Below are 12,106 nucleotides of genomic sequence, written 5' to 3'. Positions count from 1 at the left end.
AAAGAAATAAAGTAATAACTATGTAAGAGTAATATCAATCAGAATACCAATACCAACAACAGCAGAAATGAAAGGGGCAACTGTAATGTAGAGAAAACTAAAAAGTTAAAAATGAAAATAGAGCCAGGTGTGGTAGCTAATGCATTTGTAAACCCAGCTACTTGGGAGGCAGAGATTAGGAAGATTGTGATTTGAGCCCAGTCCAAGAAAAAAGTTAGCAAGACCCCAATCTGAATCAATAGCTGGGCATGGTGGCATGTGCCTCTGGATCCCAGCTTCATGGAAGGCCACAAGTTGCAGGATTGCAATCAAAGGTCAGCCCTGGGCAAAAAATGTGAGATCCAAAATAACTAAAAGCAGCAAAGGTCTGGGGGCATGGATCAAGTGGTAGAGTGCCTGCCTAACAAGTGCAAGGTCCTGAGTTCAAACACCACCACCAAAAAAGTAAAAATTAAAATAGAAAGTAAAAAGAATAAAATTAATTTTAAAAAGAAAAGAATAAATTAACAATAACCATAACAGCAACATGAAAGAGTATGAAAGTACAGTATAAAATAAAAAATGAAAAAAGAATAAAACAACAGCAGCAGCAGAACAACAGAAGTGAAAGGGTAAGATGCTGTAGAATAAATAAATAAAAAAATACATAAAATTATACATGCAATAAAGCTAACAATATTATCATACACTCAGAGAGAGAGAGAGAGAGAGAGAGAGAGAGAGAACCAGAGAAAAATAGAGAGACAGAGAAAAAAGTCAGACATACTGGGAACTGCTATAATCTCAGCATTTGGGAGGCTAAGACAGGAGAGTTGCAAGTTTGAGGCCAGCCCAGGCTATGCAGCAAGACCTTGTCTCAAAAAAAAAAAAAAAGAATGAGGAGGTGGGGAGAGAAGAGAGGAGAAACAAAGAAAAAATAGAGAAATGGTAGAGGTTATTTCCCCTCAGTTCTTGTGTTGTCAAGCTCACCGGGTGCCTAATAGGAGTGATTTTTGGCTGAAGATACTGGAGTCCTCCTCACCTGCTTTGCATGTTGAATGGTCTAGCACTTCTTACAGAACTAAGCATTGATTATTTCCATTGTCTCATGGGCCACTTGTCATGAGGGCAGGCTGATGCCATTGCTTCATTGTGTTAATGACTCAGCAGGGAATGTTGAGCTTGCTAGACAGAGTTTCTTTCCAGAGCTTTTGTGGGTTGCAGGCTCCAAGGTCAGGGAAGACAATGGCCCTCCCACATGTTAATTAGTTAGGGGAGAATGCTTTGCTCACTAATCAAAGATTCTCTTTGGAGTTCCGAGGGCAATTTGCTGTGAGGGTGTGACAAACCCTTTGTCACACTGTGGTTGAGGAGAGGCCAAAGGGCCACTTAGGTAAGTGCTGGGAGGTAGGGTGTCAGGTTCTGTGACCACAGGCCCAGAACCCTCAAATATGGATTCCACATGAAATCATGGGTCTTTTGCTCTTTCCCAGGCCCTCAGCAAAATTCCTGAGCCACTGATTTTAAATGGCAGTGCCTTCTGCTTCCCTCTGAGTTATAGACCATACTTCCCAACACATAAAGTTTTCAGAGGACTTATGTCAAAGTCAATACCCTGGGTCTAAACTGTTTTTGGGGTAGCAATCCACTGGCTCAATGTAGATTTTAGAAACAGAGAAATGCAGGGTCTTCTGATCCTCTAAGCAGTAAGGTAATGTTGCAGGAAACGACGAGGGAAACAAAGTCACCAAGACCATTTTCACAGGAAGCAGGGAGTTTATTATGCTAGCGGACTCAGAGGAGATAATTTCTCAAAGCCTGGAGCCCCGATCTGTGTCAGGAGCTGGGTTAAATACTTACAGAGTTTGTTCCCCAACCCCCTACTGAATGTGATCGCAGTTACAGGAAACACTGCAGAGCAAGCAGAAAGCGGCCTATAGACTCAGAGCGGGAAACCAAGGTGAATACCAGACACAGTAAATCCCAGGAAAACAGCCAAGCTGGCCCCAACAGTAAGACAATAAGTCTCAACCATAGGATGGTTCCCAGTTAGGCTATCATAGGAATATGCTGGGAAGTACAGTGAACTTCTCCAACATCAGCTTACTTATGCAAAACCCAGGTGTCCTGTTTGTTTACATGGTACATTTGCAGGGAACCAGATTCTGTACTTGTGTGGAACACTTGACCTCTCTTTCACCTTAACCCCTACTAAGGCGAGTTATTCCACCAGTGCTTGGGTGCTGTTTCTCTTATTATTCTAATATGTTCCATGTGCTCATGAGAAGAATGTGTATTCTGTAGCTGGTGGAATGAAATGTTCTGTAAATTTATGTTAGGTCCATTTGGTTTCTGTTAGGGTGAACAAAAGGAAGCCATGATAGAACTGGACTCCCTCCTCCTTGAAGGTGACTTACTGAAAACTCTCTACTGGGCCCTAAAGAAAAATAGATATTCACCTTTAGTCATTTACCAGAAACTTCCCCTGATACTGGAAGAAATGAGTCACCCTTAAGCCATTATCTCGGGAGGGTCAGAGGGACTTTGAGGATCATCCTGCCCAGTAACCTTCCTAGGACGTCTCTACCCATCACCTTTATCTACTCCCAGTCTATCAGCAACTGTAGGCTCCAGCTCTTTTGCTGGGGTACCCCTTCTCAGGGCTTCTCCCTCACAATAAACCCCGTACTGGTTTTTGTGCCTGTACATTCTGTGCCTCTTTCAGTCTAACAGTTTCTGTCCAATTTGCATTCAGATAATACAAACTGACCGTATGTGTTTCATATCTTTAGTAGTAATGATCAGTGATGAATGAGTAAGTTCTATATAATGTTTCATATGGCTTTTAAACTAATTTTTCTAAGTGAACTGATTATATTCAAAGTTAATATTAGGTAGTTGAGTCCAAAGTTTATACAATAAGACAAAATCTGGTAGTGTCTTTTTGATGTTTTGACTGGGATTCAGAAAGGCTACATAATATATGCAAAATCATAGCTAATAAATTGCTGAATTTGGCTAATTTCAAACCCAAGCCTGATTTTTTTCCTTAGTATTTTGAGGAAACAGACTAACTTTGAAGAGTTAGGGGATTAGTTACACTTTTTGTGCCATAATAGACTTTTTCTTGAGCACCTGAGGAAATCATAAGTATTTCATGTTTCAAAGTTCTGCAATAAAACTTAAAGAATTTTGTTGGAAACATGTTTTCCTGTGGGGCAATTCTTCACTTTAAAGTGCTTAAACTGATTTTATGCAATGATTGAAGAAACATAATCCCAGGTAGTTTTCTGGAGTCTCAGAAGCTGGCAGTAAAGTCAAAGGGCTAGAAAATTAGAGAAAATAGCTTATTCAGTCATGTAGAGCCTTTTGTGCTGTTCTGAACAACTAATCCTGATGACTGCTCACAGACGTTCCCTGTCCTAACCCCCCACACAATGTAGTTTAGCCCACTTTTTCAAAGAGAAAATAATCATAATAATGCTAATCAATTTTGAGTAGCTTTCTGTAACCATTATTTAGCCTCTCCGGACTTTTTTTCTGATCACTTTGTCGATGATCTCCCAGTTCTCCCAACCCAGGTTTATGAGTGCTGATGGTTTTCATTACTGTCAGCAGGTGTGGGTTTCCTCGTTTCTTTTCTAGACTTTCACTAATGCCTGCTATGACATTTCAATTACATGGGGGGATATGAGATTAGGCACATGATTCATGTATAATACTGTACTAATATTTCTTTCCCAGATCTTGATTTGATATCTTATGTTAGTGACTGAGGTAACAGCCACATAAAAACTCCTGTAGTCCTTTAACTGAAGGAAAGACCAGAGACAGGCTTAAGTACTCTATATTATGTTTCCTTTCACTTTTGTCCCTCTGACCTTGAGGATGACTCTCAAGATGGATGTGCATTAGCTGCAGGAGAGGGAAGAAAATGAGCCTGAAAAAAGAGAGAACATGGACCATTTACTAACTCTTATGGTGTAAAAGATATTTATGGTATCTTAGAAGCCCTCTTTATCTCCTCCTTCATAATTTTCTAATGCCATTGTCTCAGTTTTGTATGTTCACTTACACTCATGGGCAATGGTATTGGGAAATGAAATGAATTTAAGGTGAAAGTGGCCACATTTGACTTGTCTTATTAACAGTGCTGGTGCAGTCTGTGATCAGAAGACTCCCAAATTCTTTGTATACCACAGGGAAGAATCCATGGCAGGACACATGGGTCCAAATGGAGTTTATTAAAAATTAGGGATGGGAAATACAAGGGGAAGCATGGTAAGACCCAGGTGGAAGCTGGAAGCTGAAAGAGCTCTGCTCTTCTGGTGCTTTTAAAACCTAGGATAACCTATGGGAAGGGGAGAACAAGGTGATTCCCAGCCAATAATCAATGATTGGGGAAGGTCATGTGTGGTTCCTGGCCAGGTGAGGGCAGTTCCTGAGCCAAAGCATGGTTAATCTAAGATGTAGTATTTTTCTAAGAGTCCCTAATTTAGCCTGCCTCAACCCAAGAGACAATATTCCAAAAACTTCTTTTTTGAGGGGTGGTGAAGAGGGGGCACTCCATCTTCAGTATCTGCTTTGAGCTGACAAGAGGCAGCAGACCCTACCTACAAGGGGAATTGTCTCTCCTATTTTTTCCCTTGGTACTCATTTAGACACAAGGTGTATGAATTATTGCCCATTATAATTAAGGTTTCTCATGGAGATCTGGGTTGCTCATGGAGATCGCGTTCATTTGTAGAGATCAATAGCCTTGTTGCCTTATGATTTGGATCTTAAAGGCTTTCATTCTGGAAGAAATAAATCTGATTTAGAAGGCATGACCTGAACATTAACAATGATAGGAGCATCAGAAGAGGCCCTGCCAGGTGTAGCAGGAAAGATAGAGAATCTAACTTTTCATTTTGAAAAGTAATCATAAAGTCTTATGGTTACTTTGCCTATAGGTATAACCATAGATGGCCCTCTATTTTGGCAGTTAAGGGCTGTCTACACTAGGGTCAGGTGTACTGGAGGCAAGTGTCAGTTCTGTACAAAAAGAAGGCAAAAAGAAGGCTCACGGCATCCCTAACGAGACGTTAGATACCATTGACAGTTATATTGCCTTTGTTTAAATAGAAGGCCTTGGCCAAAGACATGATTTTGCCTTTTGCCAAAAGCCTTGAAGGCTTAAATACTAGAGCACATGTGTAAGAGTCCCCCTTTTTAAAATCTTTCGGCTTTGGTTACTTTTAGAGGTCTGGCATAATTGACTCCATCTGGATCTGGAGAAGTCCCTTCATTATGCAGTCCTTGTCTCAGGCAGCTGAATGCCATTTGTTCATCTAAGAAGTTGGAGGATGCTAAACTGTTTCTGAACAGTCCTCTCTCAAGATTTTGCCAGTTTGGCAGTTTTGTCCATCCATGCAGGAGTACCTTCTCCCAGAAAGTCAGATTTTTTCCCATAGTGTAACACATTAAACAGATCAGAAGTCAGTGCCAATGTGACCTTTTTGACCAAATTAAGCAACAAAGAGATTTATTTAAAAATGGGTCTTAGGCTGGGCTTAATTAAATCTAATTGGCTCTCCCACAGAGGATGCACTGACACCTTTAAATTCTTGTAAAGTGTCAGCAGACAACAGTTATAAAGCTTACGAGGAAAATACAAAAAGACACCAATACTTAAGAATGTCTGTCCTGGTTGACAGATAAACACTTGTCAGAGTTGTTTTCACAGGCTTGCCTGTAAATGTTCTTGAAGGATCGGAACTGTAATGACAAAACTTAAAGTAACCATGGTTAATTACAGTTTAAACCTTGAATATTGGTTAGGTAAAGTAACAAGTTAGTGGTTGTCAGTACTGTATTAACAGTACTGACAATTAAAAACCCTGAATTTTCCAATGGTTAGGGGGAGGCAGTGTCAGTAATTTTTAAATAGCCCATGTATTGATTCTCAATTGTATATCATATATATTATTTATTCAATGCCACATAAACCAATGTTGATCCGACAAACAGATGTCAGGTAAACCAATGTTTATCTGACAGACAGATGCCAGGTCTAAATGGTTGAACTTTTAGCATTTGCTACAAAGAGCAGAAATTTGAAAGACCTTATTAGACAGAATGTACCTTAGATATAAGAACTATAGCTGTTTGCATGTATACATTTTAAAATTTGTAAATGATTTACAACATTTAAATACACATACAAGGCACTAGCAGTATTATAACCATTTAAAAGAATTTTTACTTAGTTTAAACTTAGTTTTTTTAGTGTTATTAGAAAAATACCCTAGGGCTTTGGCAGGATGTAAACAACAGTAAATAATTTCAAATGGGCTATATAGAGAACTAGTTATTTTTGGTTAGCAGAATCAAAGCATCTCCCAATACTTAAGGATATAGTCAAGTGAATATATTGGCTTCCTTTATGCTGGTTGATGGAAAGAGAGAGAGGAAAGGGAAGGGAGAAAATCCATTCACCCCTCTACTCCTGCATTAGAGCTCCTGAATGGAATTTCCTATGCTGGGTGGTGGAGAGTGAGCTAGAGGGAAAGGAAAGGAGGAAAGTTGCCCTTTCAGAGAGAGAAGCTGAGAGCTTTTGAGATTCATGGAGTGTCCCCCTTGCATCTTAAAAAGCCTCAGTACAGGTCCCTCCAACCTTTTTCCATCAGACATTATAGAGCAAGTGAGTGGCAGAGTACCATCTTTTGAGACATCGTTCTCTTAAGGACCTGTCTCTTCCACCCCTGCATGAGAGTTCCTAGATAGGATGCTGATCCTGAATGTTGACCCAACTATTAAAACATCAGAACTATTGTTCACTGGGCAAAGAGGTTGATACCAAAACAACATGTAAAATGAAAAGACAACACTATGTAGGAAGACAATCTGTTGAGTATTAAAAGAATGCATCTTAATATGAACTGTTGTTACCAGTACAAAATTAACTATCAAATCTAAATCACACTAAGGAAAGCTTGGCTGATACAAGCCCATTGCTCATGGTCAGTTTTTACATCAGGCCATGGGGTTGTAGTCAGCTTGTAAACTGAGAAAAATGGGGGAACATTTACATTTTTTTAAAAAAATGAACCAATTAAGATTAATGTCTCAAATGATTAGATACAGAAACAGAGATAAGGAGGTAAGCATAAGTTAGGAAACCCAATGACTCCGATCTACGGTTTGGATGTTGTTAAGAAATTACATCCTAGCCTGCTAATGTTAACTAACAGCATGACTTGGGACACATAGCAGTGTTGTTGTTGACCTGCATGTAGCCACTGGAGCCCAAAAATAATCTCAGTCATTGGAAGGTAATGACATGCATAATTTATCATTTTAGGGTTAATTACCATTTTGTAGACTCATAAAAACTTGAGGTTTTATCATCCTATCTAAAGGGTAAGTTTTTGTTTGATTTTGGTAAAAATTCATATCAGCCTATAGCACCAAAAATCCCCAGCAGTTACTTTGATAAAACAGAAACCCATTTTTAATACACATTAGTACCTTAAATTTCATCCTTAGAAAACTCTCTCAGCAAACTAAACTATAGCCAACCCAATCACACATATATAAATTTATAAGCTTTAAGACCTTAATTTGTATCTTGAACAACCTTTGTAAAAACTCAAATTTAGATAACACTTTTTAATAATACACTTAGTAACCTTATACCTTAAAGACATAGGAAGTAGTCTGTTATAGGAATAAAACTACTGTTATAGGAATAACAGTAGTCTGTTATAGGAATAAAAGACATTTCTCCTTGAAAGACAGGTGTCCATGAGTTAGGCATGCTAATGAAAAGACCAGATAAATTGAAGCAAGGTAAAGTTTTGCTAGCCTTCTTGGATGTGACATCACTTGATAGTTTTAGAGAATTGGTCATAGATTGTAGAAATTTTCTTTTAAATATAATGTCCTGTCTTTTAGTTTTAAAGGCTTATCTAAATTTAGATTATGAGGGCTAGGGCAAATGGCAGTAAACCTTTAAGCTTTGAGGGGCTTTTTGTAGTGTCCAGTTTACTCCAGGTGTTTATAATTAGATCTTGGGTTGACTCAGAAAGGGGCTTTGTTATTACCTAGAAAGCCAAGAATCCAAATGCTGTAGAACCCAGCCATTTACACATCTACAGTTTGGAAAGGATCTTAAACAAGTTTAGAATCTGAGACACTACATTGAGCCATAGAGGACAAAGTTTTATTAATTTTAAAACAACAATGATTAATTGTTAGGAATAAAACCTCTAATTAAGTTGCCTATTTAAAATACCCACATATAAGAACGCATTTTTTAACCTCTTTACTGTTAGTAAGCCTAATTTTATCAGCAGAGAACAGTTAAAATTAGAACGTTTTTAAATGTTTATTGGATATCACATTGTAGGGTAATAGTTGTGATGGACAGCATTCATTAGTACTACTAAGTTCTTATCTCAAGTATATATGTAAAACTCGTATTGTAGTGTAAAAAATGTGAGATCCTATCAATAGAATAAATTTCTCCTTTTAATTTTGCCTTTAGAGTATATGAATTTTAACTAAATTACAATTTTTTTTTATTATAGATAAACTTTATGGGTGACCAATGTCACCCAGGAGCTAGACTGAGCAGACTAGGAATCTCAAACAGAAAGTTTTCATTGAGAGCAGGAAAGGGGGTTTGGGGCTTGCAGCTTCTTCTTGCTGCTTTCATTGCCATGGGGCTGGGGAGCCGCACAAGGCCCAGCTGGGGAGACCATGCTTGGTCCTGGTGGGCTGCCCATCGCCCGTCTTGCTCCCACTGCCCCAAGCCTCCCTGGCCTTCCCACTGGTAGTGTTTTGTGCTCCCTCTTCAAACCGGCCCAGGTATTAGGAGCCTTCCAGCTGGAGGCTGCTGAACAGAGGGCCTGAGCATGTGCATGTGCACACACAGGTCCTGCAGCAACACGCATGCCGCTGCCGGCGCCTCCCTGTCAAGGTCCCTTCGCATTACCACCCTGCAACTGGCTAAGTGGGGCTTGAGTGCAGGCCTGCGGAGGAGAGATGCGTTCCTGCCCCCTTGCCCTCCCATAGCCCAGGTGGTAGTGCCTCCCGGTTAGGGAAGAAAGAGAAAAGAAAACAAGAGAAGAGAATGAAGGTGGGGGGGGGGGGGCGGAGTCGGTCGGAGAAACTCAGTCTTAATGGCAGGGGCTTTCCTAATTGTCCCTGGTCGCCGGGTGGGGAGTTAGAGACCTTGGAGTACAGTCTCCCACAGTGCAACCATTTTCAGCACAGGAAAGGCCAGGGAGGGGGTTAAGGATTAGGGAAGAAGAAGGGAAAGAGTGTTGCAGCTTAAGGTGGCCTGGCCTGCCCATTCTCCGTGAGTCCCAAGCTGTGGGGGGAGCATGCATTGGGCAAACAGACACTGCCACCCACCCGACTGTGCAACACGAACTGCGCTGGATCATGCCCCGACATTTCCCAGCTACTTTCCCTGAGGACAGAGCTCCGCCCATTCCCTTGGCAGTAGAAGAAAAATAGAAAAAAGAATGAGTGACTGAAGTGCAGGGTTTGGGGCTTTACTATTTCTCCTGGCTGGCTTTGCCAAATGTTGACAGCAAATGGTCAACATTTGCGGAAGACCTTGGTTCTTGCGTTCCAGCGTGGAAAAATCCAAGCAGAACGCATGAGTGAAAAGACAAAGGAAGCAGGGTGGGAGCAGGTGGAGTTTGCCTCCAGACAGAGTGTGCTATTTTTTTTTCAGGTGCTTTAAAAACCTACACTAATACTTACCTGGCAGGGGAGATACCATGATCACGAAGGTGGTTTTCCCAGGGCGAGGCTTATCCATTGCACTCCGGATGTGCTGACCCCTGCGATTTCCCCAAATGTGGGAAATTCCACTGCATAATTTGTGGTTGTGGGGGACTGCGTTGGCGCTCTCCTCTGAAAAAAAAAACCCTACACTAGCCCATGGGGAGGGCAAACCCAGGAGGTTCCCACCCAATGATGAATGAGTGGGGAGGGGCATGGGCTGTTCCCAGCCAGGTGAAGGTGTTCTGACCCATCTACTTCTAGCCTGCCTCATTATAATATATATATATATATATATATATATATATATATATATATATATGTTTCATTATAATGGAAATAAATAAGGAATGATAAGAATTAAATAATTATTAATGTGTTCAAGAGACTCTTGGTCTTGGCTCATAGAATACTATTTTAAAAAGTCAAAGTAAGGGCTGGGCATGCTGGTATAAACCTATAATCCCAGTTATGTGGAAAGCAGGGATCAGGAGGATCTAGGTATCAGGCTGGCCAGGGTAAGAAACCCAAAGACCCTACCTGAAATATAACTAAAGCAGAAAAGGGCTCAAGTGGTACAGTGCCTGCCTATCAAGTATAGGGCCCTGAGTTTAAACCCCCAGTACTGCAAAATAAGTAAATAAATAAATAAAACATGAAAATATGGATGTATTTGACCCTTTTGATTAAAATCACTCCCTGTGGGGTCATGACTTTTTAGTAAATCATCTTCTCAATTCAATTTTCCAATGTCAGTCTTAATAGAAATTGTTTAGAAATCTGTGTATTCAGGCTATTTGCTATTTTAGGTTAGCCAGAGGTTTCTGAGAGTCAAAAGTCACTTGAGGATCATGTTCCTTCCTTCTCTCGATTTGACAGAGATGATTCTAGGAAGTATGAATTAGGAGAAAAAACTGCATCAGTACTGTGCTGAAGCAGAAAACCACCCCCTACTCCAGGATAAAACTCTTCAAGACATTTCTGCAGGGTATAAAACAGATTGGAGTACATTAAAGATGGATGCCCAGAGTGATTTACAGCTCATTACCCCCGCCCAAGGAAATTAAAAGGAAAGAGGGCACTAGGGAAGAGGGCTGGAGAGAGGGGAAGGCTCAGCTAACTACAGGAAATGTCCATTGTTTTTCCTTTGACCCATATATTAGTGATATTGTAAGGCGTCTTCTGAGGTGGAGCCTTTGGCAGTTGAACTTAACCATAGGCACTCAGCAGTTTCCGGAGGTATCAGAATCCTCCCAGACTTGTCAGGAAACTACATAATAATACTAGACCAGGATCAAGGGTGGCTTAGCTATATGAAAACTAAGACACCATTGACAATGCAGGAACCTGCTTCAAAGCCCCACTATCTTGTCTTCTTCTGGAATGTAATTTCTCGTGGCCTAACATTTTCTATGTCTAGAAACATCTAGATTTTCCAATGTACTAATAGAGAACAGCACAAATAGTCACTATCTTATCTCCCTTCCACCTTTATTCTAATCTGTGAGAACCAAGAGGTCTGTATCCAGTAAGTATTAAAGGGTCTTGAGTTTATTTGCTATTCCCATAATATGCCTTGATTTTTTTGGTTGCCTTTGGTCAGTGAATTTATCCCACATTTGAAATCCCAAGTATTTGCTTCTGCTATCAGTATCCTGTGTGGCACTTTCATTTGAAGTAACTCTCATTTATATATATATATATATATATATAAAGGTCATCAAGTTGGAGAAACATGAGAATTTTAAAAGGAAGTCACCTTCTGGACTGAAGAATATACATAAAAATATGATTCTTGACCAATATTGATTTAGGGTATAAGTCAGAAATCGTTTCTATATCAGCAGACATACCAGGCTCTCAAAAATCTGCAGTTTTTCTCTATTCAGCCATTCTCCACCCTCATTATGCCAGGATTTGTCCACCAAGTCTTGCCCTTTCTCAGGTTCTTCTGAGATGACATTTTTATTACCCATGTTTTATTTTCTTTGACTACCTCGTTTTTCTTAACCTGATTAAAAAAATATATCAGGGCCTCATGCTTGCTAAGCAAGCATTCTTACCACTTGAGTCACTCCACCAGCCTAAGAACTTACTTAAATTTATATTTTATTACCCTGAATCATTTGATATTATACATGGCTATGATGAGTTTATGTATTATTTAAGTTGAGTTATTGACTGAACTGATGTGACATAAATAATGCCATGCATGACAGCACATATGTGTACCTAGAATAGTGTTTTTCACATAGTACTTGCATATTGTCTGAGAAATTAAAGAATAGCTAGAGTTGAAAAGTATAAATTCATACACTAATATCTGTCACTTTTAGTAGCAATATAAGTA

General features: G+C 39.8%; 1 non-coding gene across 1 annotated transcript; it reads left to right on the top strand.

The window, feature by feature from the left end:
* Window positions 1-9,727: 9,727 nt before the first annotated feature.
* On the top strand, window positions 9,728-9,891 carry LOC141419947 (U1 spliceosomal RNA). The gene has a single exon (XR_012444670.1). It is a non-coding gene; the product is annotated as a U1 spliceosomal RNA (small nuclear RNA).
* Window positions 9,892-12,106: the final 2,215 nt, after the last annotated feature.

The sequence above is a fragment of the Castor canadensis genome, chromosome X, assembly GCF_047511655.1.
Source record: "Castor canadensis chromosome X, mCasCan1.hap1v2, whole genome shotgun sequence".
Taxonomy (NCBI): Eukaryota; Metazoa; Chordata; class Mammalia; order Rodentia; family Castoridae; genus Castor; species Castor canadensis.
This window is presented reverse-complemented; position numbering and strand designations above follow the sequence as displayed.